Genomic DNA, 10,785 nt, shown 5'->3' on the forward strand with positions numbered 1-10,785 from the left:
ACAAAATATGCAGTGAAGAAATAAAATCATTCCCCCCACACATACCAAGAAGCACCTCTTCTCACCAGAATCCCCTGATAAAGGTTTCCTTAGCACAGGTCCAGCAAATTTGCACATACTTCAAGACAGACAGGTGTCTGCCAGTGACAAAAGTCTGTCTTCCCTTCTGAAGAATTGCAGTGGAGCAGAGCAGCTGTTGCTAGTCCAGCAAAAAGGGAGGCTGTGTGTGATGTGCAGCTCAGCTGAGGGGCATGGGAGGACTCAGTAAGAGCTGGAGCTGGCAGGTTCCTCGTGCTTCTGCCCAGCCTGGTGCCCTGGTGCAGCCTGTCACTGTCCCAGGTACAAGGCTGTGTCACATGGGCAGCCCTATGGCTGGGTAGAAGAAGGCAGGATGATTATTTCCTATGGCTAGACAGAGTTAACCCTCCCCAGAGACAAATATGAACACTTGTTGACTGAGACAGATGAGTTACATCCATTCATGGAAAGAAAAACAATCTTATGATCATGCAACTGAATTGTTTCTAATTAATTAATGATCTATTTTTCATACTGCTGAAGCAGAATTTGAGACACCAGAAAAGATCCTTCATGTGGCCCATCCTAGTGGTGGCAAGGGTGTTGAGACACAGATTCCCTTATTAACAAGCTTTTTTGAGCTTGTAGCTCATCCTTGGTTTCATTCTCTTGTTGCTGGGCACACACAATGAGAGGTTGGTACCATGTCAGAGAGCAGCAAGGGTCACCTGCACCCAGGAGCCAAAGGACACCCAGGACTGGCAGCAAGGGAGCAGGGAAGGGCAGAACCCAGTATTTAAACCAAAAGTCAAACTCACCAGGCGAGTCTGTGGTGATGAGGCAGGTCCAGGTCAGGCTGGCAGGGTCTGTACTGGGTCCAGTGATCCTTGGCAGGGCCAAAACCAAGGCCAAGCTGCAGAACTGGGGTGAGGAAACAGATCCCATGGGCAGGCACAGGCCAGGCTGCAGCTGAGCTCCTGCTCCAGAGCCCAGGGATGAGCTGGGGTGGTGGGGATGCTCCAGCTGAGACTGCTCAGGGCTGTTAATGCCCTCCCAGAGAGATGCACTGCATCTTCAAGTCTTCTTGGTAACTAAATGTCATGAGCAGTGCCATAACTTGGCCTGCCAGATAGAGCAGGACTTTAATGTAACACAAATAATAATCTGATCCTACAAACCCGTGTATATGTCATTGAGATCTTATTACAGCCTGGGTAAGAGGATGCTGGGTGTTTGCACTGATGAGGCTATTTCAGTATGATAAGCTGCACTAAGTGGGCTCAGTTTTGCATCAGTGGAGTGTATTTGCATATTGCACTGCCAGGGAAAAGAAAACCTTACATTTTGCAAGGGTTTGCCATGAACAAAAATGCCACTGCAAATATCTGAGTACGTGAACAGTGCTCCATGGAAAGTGCTAGCAAGGGTGAATTAAAGAGTCTGTGACATTTTCAGGATTTGGGATGCTCAATGGAAAACTCATCTATATACTTTCAGGACATTTTACCATATCCATTGCCTTTTGATTTATAGCATTTCGCATGGAAAAAGACTGGCAAATATTTTTGGCTGTAAGAATTCAAATAATCTTTTGAAAGGATCATTATTAGAACCAGTCTGAACTCCAGCCAAAAATTCCTATTCTCTTATACTTCAACCCTTGATATATGCTTTTCTGTAGAAAGGAAGCCTAGAAGAAGATGTTTTTTATTTTTTCCTCTACCAGCTGCTGATTTCCAAGTTTGGTGTTTGTTCATTTGTTGTTGTTGTTAGGTTTCAAATGTTTTTCCATTTTATAGGTCTTGAAATAGACAGAAGATGGCAAAATGTATCTTATATTTTCAATTCAATGCTGTATTTTGCATTTTTGTCTTAAAATTTTCCTGTAAGTCTAATGCAATCTTATTCCTAAATTAATAAAATTATTTTAATCCAGGACCTTGAAAAGCTGGCACTACATCTAAAAATCTAAGAAGCCAACTTTTATATTAGAAACCAACCAAATAACTTCATATCTCTATAAAATTGTAGAGACGTGCTCACACATGCATATGCACACATATTTCTGGTGCAATGATATATGGTTTATATATAGGCTACTAAAATAATGTAAACAATCTAAACAAAGCAGATTACCAGCAAAACGTGCAGTAACAAGTTTAAGATCCCAGTTGTATTCTGTAAGTAAGTTGAGAAGAGTCATAACAAGAATAACTTCTCTTTCCTCCTCCAACACTTGTGTTCAACACTTTATCTCCAGAAATGATTTGGGGGATGGGGGAGAGGTCCTAAGGCTCCAAGACTGTTTCTCCAGTGCTGTGGTCTGAACCAGACTCCCACATCCCTTCAAACAGCAGCTCTGGCAGAGACACCAGTGGGGAGGGTGCCCTGGAGTTTAAGCAGAAGCTCTGACACAAACCAAGAGCCCAGCTGAAGCACTGGGAACAGAGCAGACAGAAGGACCCTCAGCTGGGGCAGGATGGTGCCAGTGCAGAACAAAGTGTTACCTGCAGGCACCTCAGGGGAAGGAATTAATAAACAACCTCACCCAGGAGCTGAGTGCCACAGCAACGAAAATGAAAGTGATTGTAAACTGTGCTAATGCATGGAGAATTCTAGCAAATAGCACAGAAGGCACACAAACATTGCTGTGGTAAGTGGTGTAGAAAAAGCCTGTCAGCTATAGGTGTCAAATATATCCTTTGTAGTTTCACTGAGGTATTTTGCAAAACAATCAAGACAAATATGCAGATCCCAATTATGGGACAAGAATCTTCTTGCATTTTGGTGCTAGGAGTTCCCTGCCAGTTTTGCTATGCAACATTCAGGTTTTTTATACTGTGCTGGGACTGTCTGAGAGATCAGAGCCCAGGTAAGACCCCAGTCCTGCTGCCAGGTGTGTTTGTGGAGCCTTCAGGGCACAGGGGCTGCATGGCTGAAGTGGAATCACTTTCCCCACTTAAACTGTGCAGAAAGAGCTTGGTATTTAGTTTGGGTTTGTTGTCTTTTTTCTGGTTTTAGTTTCTATTTTTGTTTGGCTGTAACAACGTGCTTAACTTCTGGCTGATCAGCTTCTGTGCTTCAATATTGATGACACTGCAGTTGGACTCCTCAGGTGGTCATCCATCTCACATTGTGCCCAAACACAGGGTGCTCTCCATCCCATACCCACCAGAAGGTTCACCAGCAGGTGCTGAGTGGCCTCATGATTTTGTCAGACCCCGAAGGTTTGGAAAAATCATTTGCTGGACCACCAGGCAGCAAGCAGCAGTTACATCTGGCAAGCCTAAATCCAAAAGGGAAAATTATGGGATTTAAAGCCATCAGGGACCATTCCACACCACATAGCAACTTTCTGACTTAGTGCATGTTTCAGCAAGGGCAAACAGAGAGATGAGGGCCCTGTGTGAGGGCCCTGAGTCCCCTCCTGGCTGTTGGGCTGCCTGGGCTCAGGGCCAGCTTGCAGCTGGCAGAGCTGAGAGCTGCCCCCTGCCTCGGGCACAGCCAGGGCTGATACCCCTCCTGAGGGACCTGCTCCTAAGCTAAGCCCTTCCAGCAGCCCCTGTGAGCTAAAGCTCCTGCTGTGCTGCAGCCATGCCTGTCCTGCAGCCATGCCTGTCCTGCCTTTAACCCAGTGCTCTGGAGCTGACTCCAGCCTGGTGTCAGTCCTGCCTTTCAGCAGGAACTGCCTGGTGCTCACAGGGCAGTGCTGATCCCTGCTCCCTGCACTGTGCCTGATCCCTGCCTGGCTCACCTGGGGCTGGGACAGCTGGGATCCTGCCCTGCTGGCTGTGTTGGTGTGCTCAGCTTCCAGCTCACCTTTCCTTGCAGACAGCCAGCTCTGGCTGCTTCCTGACAGGCTGTTCCTCTCAAAATCTCCACAGCTTTTAAGGACTGATGATCTCAGCAAAAAATGTTAACTCCTTTTCCTTCACAGAAGAGCAGAAATGGTGAATTCTTGCAGGAATCAAACCTACCATTAATGATACTGAACCATGGATGGAGAAAATGGATAATCTTACATGATTTCCACTCTCCCAGGGATAAGAACACTGCTATGGACTTTTTGGGAACTCTCTTTCTTAGACCTCCAGCCTTCCTATACATGAACCATTGAGGAGTATACAGATGTCCTGGAAATAATACCATGAATTTACAAGCAGTAGAAAATAACTTGTGTGAACACTTAGAACTCTTGGAGTCCAGTGGGTCTTTCTGTTTCCTGCCCTTCAGCCCAACATTGTTACTTGTTTCACAGAGGTGCCATGAGGAGTATCACTGCACCAGCAGTGGCACCAGACTAAAAAAACAATGTTAAAAATGGCTCTTTGAACAGTAAGTAAGACAGAGGGGGTCTGTGGAAGCTGTGGTCAACCCATCAGGATTTTTTTTTTTTCTTCCCCTTCTTTCCTCCCATGCCTTCCTCCCTCTGCCCATGCTGATTTTGCTGGAGGCTCGGCCTGGTTCCTGGAAAAAATCTATTTGTGCTTACTGCTAAACTCTGCAGCAGCTGCTCAGGCCTTTTCCTACCACTGTGTTGTGATGCAGTCATGATTTTACCAGAAAAGTGGTGTTTGCCTGCCATGAACCCGAAAGAGTTCAACACTGATTAGGAAGGAAGGCTGGCTGGCAGGCAGGCAGCATGACTGACTAAGCCTGGTTTCCTTAGGAACCCAGGCTGAAAAAGTGAGAAAGTAAGAGCATGTGTGTTCTGGTAGGCAGTGAATAATCCATTAAAACTCTTAATTAAAAATTTAAACATGTGTCTGCTAATTACATCACCCTGCTCCTGCCCTCAAAAAGCAGCAAATGAGCATGGTTGCACACCTGCCTGTGTGTTTATTTCCTGAGGATGCTGCTCACTTGCTCAGCAACACAAATACCAGCTCAGGTAGCAGCTGCCATTGCAAAAACATTCTGGGGAAAAGTGATGACAAATATTTTCTTTTTGTTAATGAATGGCCAAACTGTTCACAGAAATCCTGCTCACTGTTGCTGCATGTCCTGAATTTGTTGATGTTTTTCACTTATCAATCCTGATGCTATGAGTTCTCATCTCAGGCAGGGCTATTTAATGCCAGCAATACACACTTGGCTGAACAGCTACCTGAAGACCTGTGAAAAGAGAAAGAGATGGGGTAAATGTTTTTAAAAGCAGGCTGCAAGGACATGGAAATTAACATGGGCATTGTCTGCAAACTCCAAACCTGCAGAGAATGGTCTGCCAAGGCTCTGGACCCTCTGGAGATTGTCAGTCCTGCAGGGATAGTGTGGTGCTCCACATTTGATGCACACATGGGGTGAGGAGCCACAGCATGGTAAAGGGACAGCTCAGATTAAGAGTTATCCACACAAATGGGCACTCCTAGCAAATGGAATCTGCTTCCTTTGTAAGTCACCCTGCAGTGAATCTCCTCTGGTGTATGTAGCCTCTTCAGCTGCTCTGAGTTGGCTGGGTTGCAGCCACTTGACATCAGGCCACAGCCTCTGAGTTGGGAAGGCTGTTTTATTCACTGCCTAGAGGAGTAGGATCATGTTCAACATTGCTGTTGTTATTTATTACAGTCATGAATTTGGCAGGAATTAGCCAGATTCTGGCAGGTAGCGTATGTCTCTGTATCCGCATAACTGCTGTGCTATACTGGGTACACTGGGTGAAAAATCAGCTCCCTGGGTTTTGGCTCCTGTCAAAACAGGCAGAGGCCAGGGCAGGAGGGCATGTGTGTCCACTGGCACACATATGGACACTCTCACAGATGCTCACCCCATATGCTCTCCTTGAGACCCGCCTTCAGACCATGGTCCTGCTGTGGCACAGACTGCTGAACCTCTTAGGGAAGGCTCCAGGGATGTGGGTTTGTTTCCCTGGGGTGCTGAGAACCTTGCTGGTACTTCTCAAGACCCTCTTTGACTCGACCTAAAAAGGACTCAACAGACAGCAAGAAGCTCTGAACTCCACCCCGACACTATCATCACTAACAAAGCACTGCCTCAAGACTCAATGACCTTATGAGGTTATCTTTAAAGTGATATTTTAATGCATTCACTGACTGTTTAAAAGCTTCACGGATGATGACTGGGGGTGACTTTCTGGAGAAGGCTTCATTATCCTCAGGGGTACAGACAAGGAGATGGCTGCTCTACTGCTGAGCTTCCCATGTTGAGCTCACATTCATTCAAGATGGCTGGAGTCAGGCATCTCAATTTAGGGGCTACCAGAATCACTGAACGATTTTTCACTGAAGTGCAGCATCAGTTATTGCAGGGTAATGATATTAACTGGCCCTTCCTTTTAAAAAATAGGAGGTTGTTAAAAACTGAGGCAGAGTTTAGGGTGCCATAGGGCAAATCCAGGAGCATATGAAATCCCCAGGCAAGGTTCATTGGCTCTAGGCAGAAATACTGGGGCTGGCAATTCAAAATAAAGGCCTGTGTTTAGAGGGTGTCAGCTCCCAGTCCCAGGCTGAAATTCCCTGAAAGCTCATCTCTGCTCCTTTTGCCCTTCCCCAAGTTGCCAGGAGTGTGGTGTGAGTATCTGTGTGGTTGACTGGGTAGAACCCTGCTGGACAGCACTGCCCTGCTCCGTGGGGTCAGGGCAGGGGAGCTGGGGTGAGACAGGGTTTGACACAGGCTCATCCCCTGATCAATGCTCTCAGGTCACTGCTGGGCAATGCTCACTCTGCTGACCAGGCTGAGCTCTCCATGCTGCTTTTGCCCAGCTGGAAGCTGGCAGTGGCAGAGCCCTGGAGGACAGCCTGAGGCACTTCCCTGGTTCGTCCTCTGCAGCCCAGACTGGACAGAGTGCAGCAGTGTCGGGGGGAGCCGAGGCACAGGCACAGGGCCTGGGTTTCTGCAGGTCAGCATCACCACCCTGCATGCTGCAGTGCAGGAGAAGCACCCAAATCTTACACCAAAACCTGTTCTGGGAGTGGGAGGATGTGTCCACAGCTGCACTCCCCAGACAAAGCTCAATTACGTTCCATTTGTGTAAAGAATGAGTGCGTCTAATCCAAAAACAGTAACAACCAAAAAGTCATTTCATTGAGTAGCAAGATCATCCACCACTTGGGAGCACCCAGAACTATTTACAAAATGTTTTCATACTTCAACAAGGAAGAGGCTGCATATTTCTCACTGTGGAGCAGAAGGCAATCCTATAATAATGCCTCATCTTTACCAATCATTCCAAATTATTCACATGAAATATCCTGCTTTCTCTTCTGGACTGTAATGAAGCTCCTGTTGAACCAATTATTCACCAGCTATTCATGTATTGTCAAAAGGAAATCACAGAAGCTTTATCATTAGGAATAAGAGTTGATTGGCAAGGCACATGGCTTTATGGTGGGTTTGCTTATTCCACCTTTTTGCTCTCAAGCCATAGCTTTCAGCTGGCAATTTCCACTGCTATAATCTGATGGAAAGTGATAAAATGCATCAGACTGCAGTACTCAAATGAGAAAACACTCCAGATTAGTAGGAATATAATTATGTTTTTCATGACATTGATTTTTTATTTTCTAACTGATAAAAGTAAACAACTAAGGGGAGGGGGGGGAGTGCCAAAAACCAACATTTAGACTTTAGTGGGATAATTAACTCAGCAATTAAACATATTTTGTATGCAGCATTTGTCCTCCAGAGCACACAGCATATGTGACGTTTGTCCTTCATTCAAATTCTTGCTTCTTGCAATCTTTTTATTTCAGGAGTGGCAGCCAGTGGGAGTCCTGCAGGAAGGCCCCTTCCATAACACTTCCCTTTTAAAGCTGAGTATTCACAGCTAGGATTTGGAAGGGGTAGCCAAACAGAATTGTGAAATGAGCAGAATTGAGAGGCAAGAGGTCTGTGCAACAGGCAGTTGTGTGTGGTTTTTTTTGCCAGTGATGTTTGGAGGGAAAGCAAACCAAGCCCCTTGCTATGATTTCTGCCCTGTGTGCTCCCCACCAGCTGCACAGCTCTGCTGTGACTGGGGCTGCAATGGTAAATGCCCTGTGCTCTGCTCCCACTCAATATCACAGCATTGGGAAGGGCAGGTTATATCCATGCAGAATTAAAGAGCAAGAATTAAAGCATATTAAATCAAAGAGGCCAGTCCTAGGGCTCCCTGCTGCTGTAACAGAGTTGATTTCTCACTACTGTGTGAAATATAGGAAGAGACATAAGCAACAGTGGATTGTTAGAAATCTCACTGGCCTTTTTAGCACAGGATAGCTCTTCTGTCCTCAGTTCATCAAAGAGGGAGTGTGTCTTCAGGGAAGATGATTTTCTCAGATTTTCTCTCCTGTGATACAGAGGAGATGCCCTCCCCACTGCCCCATCTTTATCTCTTTTAGAAAAATGAGGTCATTAGGAAAATAGGATAAATAAAACATACTCCTTGTGACTTTGTAGGCAGGATGAAGAGGGACAAGCAAACACTGTGTCAGGCAGAGGTGAGCAGATCTGTCATGCTCAGGATGACCCAGTACTTCTGCATGTCAACAAAAACTGCAAAGCTGTAGCTGATACTGTGCAAGTTAATACCCAAGCACACTACAATTATCTTTTCTCTTTGAGACGACAATATGTGAGGCTTTCTTCAGGGCAGAACTCTGAGCCTCAGGGAAACTCAAATAACTTCCTACTCTGTGAGACTCCCATGGCCCAATTTAAGCTCTGCTGCTGCTGCAGGGTAGAAGGGCTAACTTCTGAGCTCGCATAAATTTCTATAGTAAACACACCATGACAAGTCATTCCAAATTAATTTCTTCCTTTCCCAAGCTGAATTTACTGGGTTATGTGCTAAAATCTTGTTTCTTGCTTTGTCCTGAAATGTTGTGGTGCATAATAAACATCAAGTCTCAAAAGGCTGTCTTACTGCTAATTTCAGGCAATGAAATATATTATGTACATATTCCTGTTACATGCAAAACACCCTGTATCTGGAGCACAGCCTTCCCCAAATCCAGAATGTTCATCTTGTGAAATCTGTCACCATTTATGGAATGCAAAAGTTGCACTGACAAATGCCTTTTACTATCAGACATAAAATGTGTTTGTTATTGTACTGACCTTGGGAGACAAATAGGGAAGCTTTGTCCTTACCCTGCAAGACAGCCACAGCAGCTGGCTACGCTTTAGGACAGGCCAGACTAAAATAGGTCTGTCCATGTGAGAGGCTGATAGAAGAACCCTGGAAATTCTGCAAGTTGAGTGCCATTAACAGACCCCAAAATAAGTAAAATATCTGAAAATGAATCCCCAAGTTAGATCAATGATTTCATTTATAATTCACTGATCCACAGATATGACAACAATATAATTGTTTGAAAAAGCTACTGTGATTGATAACTGCCTCACCCCTTAAAAAACCCCAAACCTACTCTTTTTATAAAGCTAACTGGGGCAGAAGGTGTGTCTGAACTCTGTCTTGTCCTCTGGAGGGACACTGTGTAGCCAGGGCAGCATGGCCTTCTCATCACTTACATCACTTACATTTGGTAATCACCATCACAGAGGAACAGCCAGCAAATATAGAGGGGATGAGGGAATGTAACTATTCCCAAGGACCCAAAAAATAGGTATGTTCCAAGTAGAGCAATTTTTAAGTACAGTGAAGTGTTACTTCTAGCATGGATAAGAAAAATAATAGGTAGAATGAGAGGTGATTTTCAAGCTGAACCTTTCTTGAAATATTCTCTCATATACTGTTATTATTCCACAGTAATGCTTCTTTTAGGGCAATATTTTACACCAATGTTACCATCTCCATGGCACCACAGACAGGGAGGCTTTCTAAGCACACAATTTCTCTCACACTCAGTTTAAGAGCTCTTCCATTTCTTTATGCATTTACACTGCACCACTGACTTGAGATATTTGATCCAGAATAATGATAATGCTGTGCTTTTCTTCATTCCAGCCCTAACTCAACCTCCTTCACAAATGTCACTTGGGAGTGCCAGGGCCTTGGGAGGCAGAAAGCCCAGCCAAAACATGCCTGTGAGCACCTGGCAAAGTGAGGACCTGCAGACAGATGCACTTGCTCCTTCTCTCACTTGAGAGGCAGCTCATGTCGACATGACTCTAAACTTTGGAGATGATCTGCCTGCTAAGCTACAGCACATTTATGATTTGCGGGTTTCCAGTTTGACTTGGCTTCATTTTTTAACTTTTGCATTTGGCAGCTGACGGCTATTAACTGTCACACTCCAATAACCAGGGGGTAGTTAGAACAGCATTAAATATTTGCACTGTGCAGCAAGGCTATACTTCATCTCAGCACACATGAATCCTGTGCTCTTTTCACACTGGAAGAAAACCCACCTTATTGCTATTCAAATCTATCCGTCTCTCTTCCATACTGCCATTACACATGCAAGGCTCGTCAGTGTCACTGACACAAGAAACCCCTCATGCTTTATGCCAACACCAGTGACACCTGAAAAAAAACCCAGACACAAAAGAATTACTGTTTTTAAGAATTTTGTTTATTTGGTCTTCGTTTTCTAATAAGGTCACTTACTCCATGTCTTCCTAAAAGTATTTCTCCTGCCCTGCAAGGCTGCATGTTTTCTTTCACAGGAGCAACTTATAGATAGTTCTATATGAAAAGTGGGTTTTGGTAAATGAGGTTTGTCCATTTTGTATGTCCCTGGTTAAATTATGAAGCTTTGTTTTGAAGACAATTTTCCCCCTCCTCATCTAAACTGCCATTTTGAGTCTAATCTTTTAGGAAATATCCTACATAGGCACTCCTTGTGGTCTGCTTTTAAAAAAGCAAAA

The 10,785-nt window shown here is 44.9% G+C and overlaps 1 protein-coding gene across 1 annotated transcript in view; it reads right to left on the minus strand.

Annotated features, from left to right (window-relative positions):
- Positions 1-10,468, minus strand: part of KAT6B (lysine acetyltransferase 6B) — a 129,991-nt gene extending 119,523 nt beyond the window's left edge. Inside the window, exons 1-3 of the mRNA XM_056494338.1 lie at positions 10,327-10,468; positions 5,783-5,935; positions 837-5,133 (exon numbers count right to left, since the gene is read on the minus strand). The gene's annotated coding sequence lies outside the window, so the exon portion shown is untranslated. The remainder of the gene's footprint in view (positions 1-836; positions 5,134-5,782; positions 5,936-10,326) is intronic.
- Positions 10,469-10,785: the final 317 nt, after the last annotated feature.

This window comes from Oenanthe melanoleuca, chromosome 6 (genome assembly GCF_029582105.1).
Source record: "Oenanthe melanoleuca isolate GR-GAL-2019-014 chromosome 6, OMel1.0, whole genome shotgun sequence".
NCBI lineage: Eukaryota > Metazoa > Chordata > Aves > Passeriformes > Muscicapidae > Oenanthe > Oenanthe melanoleuca.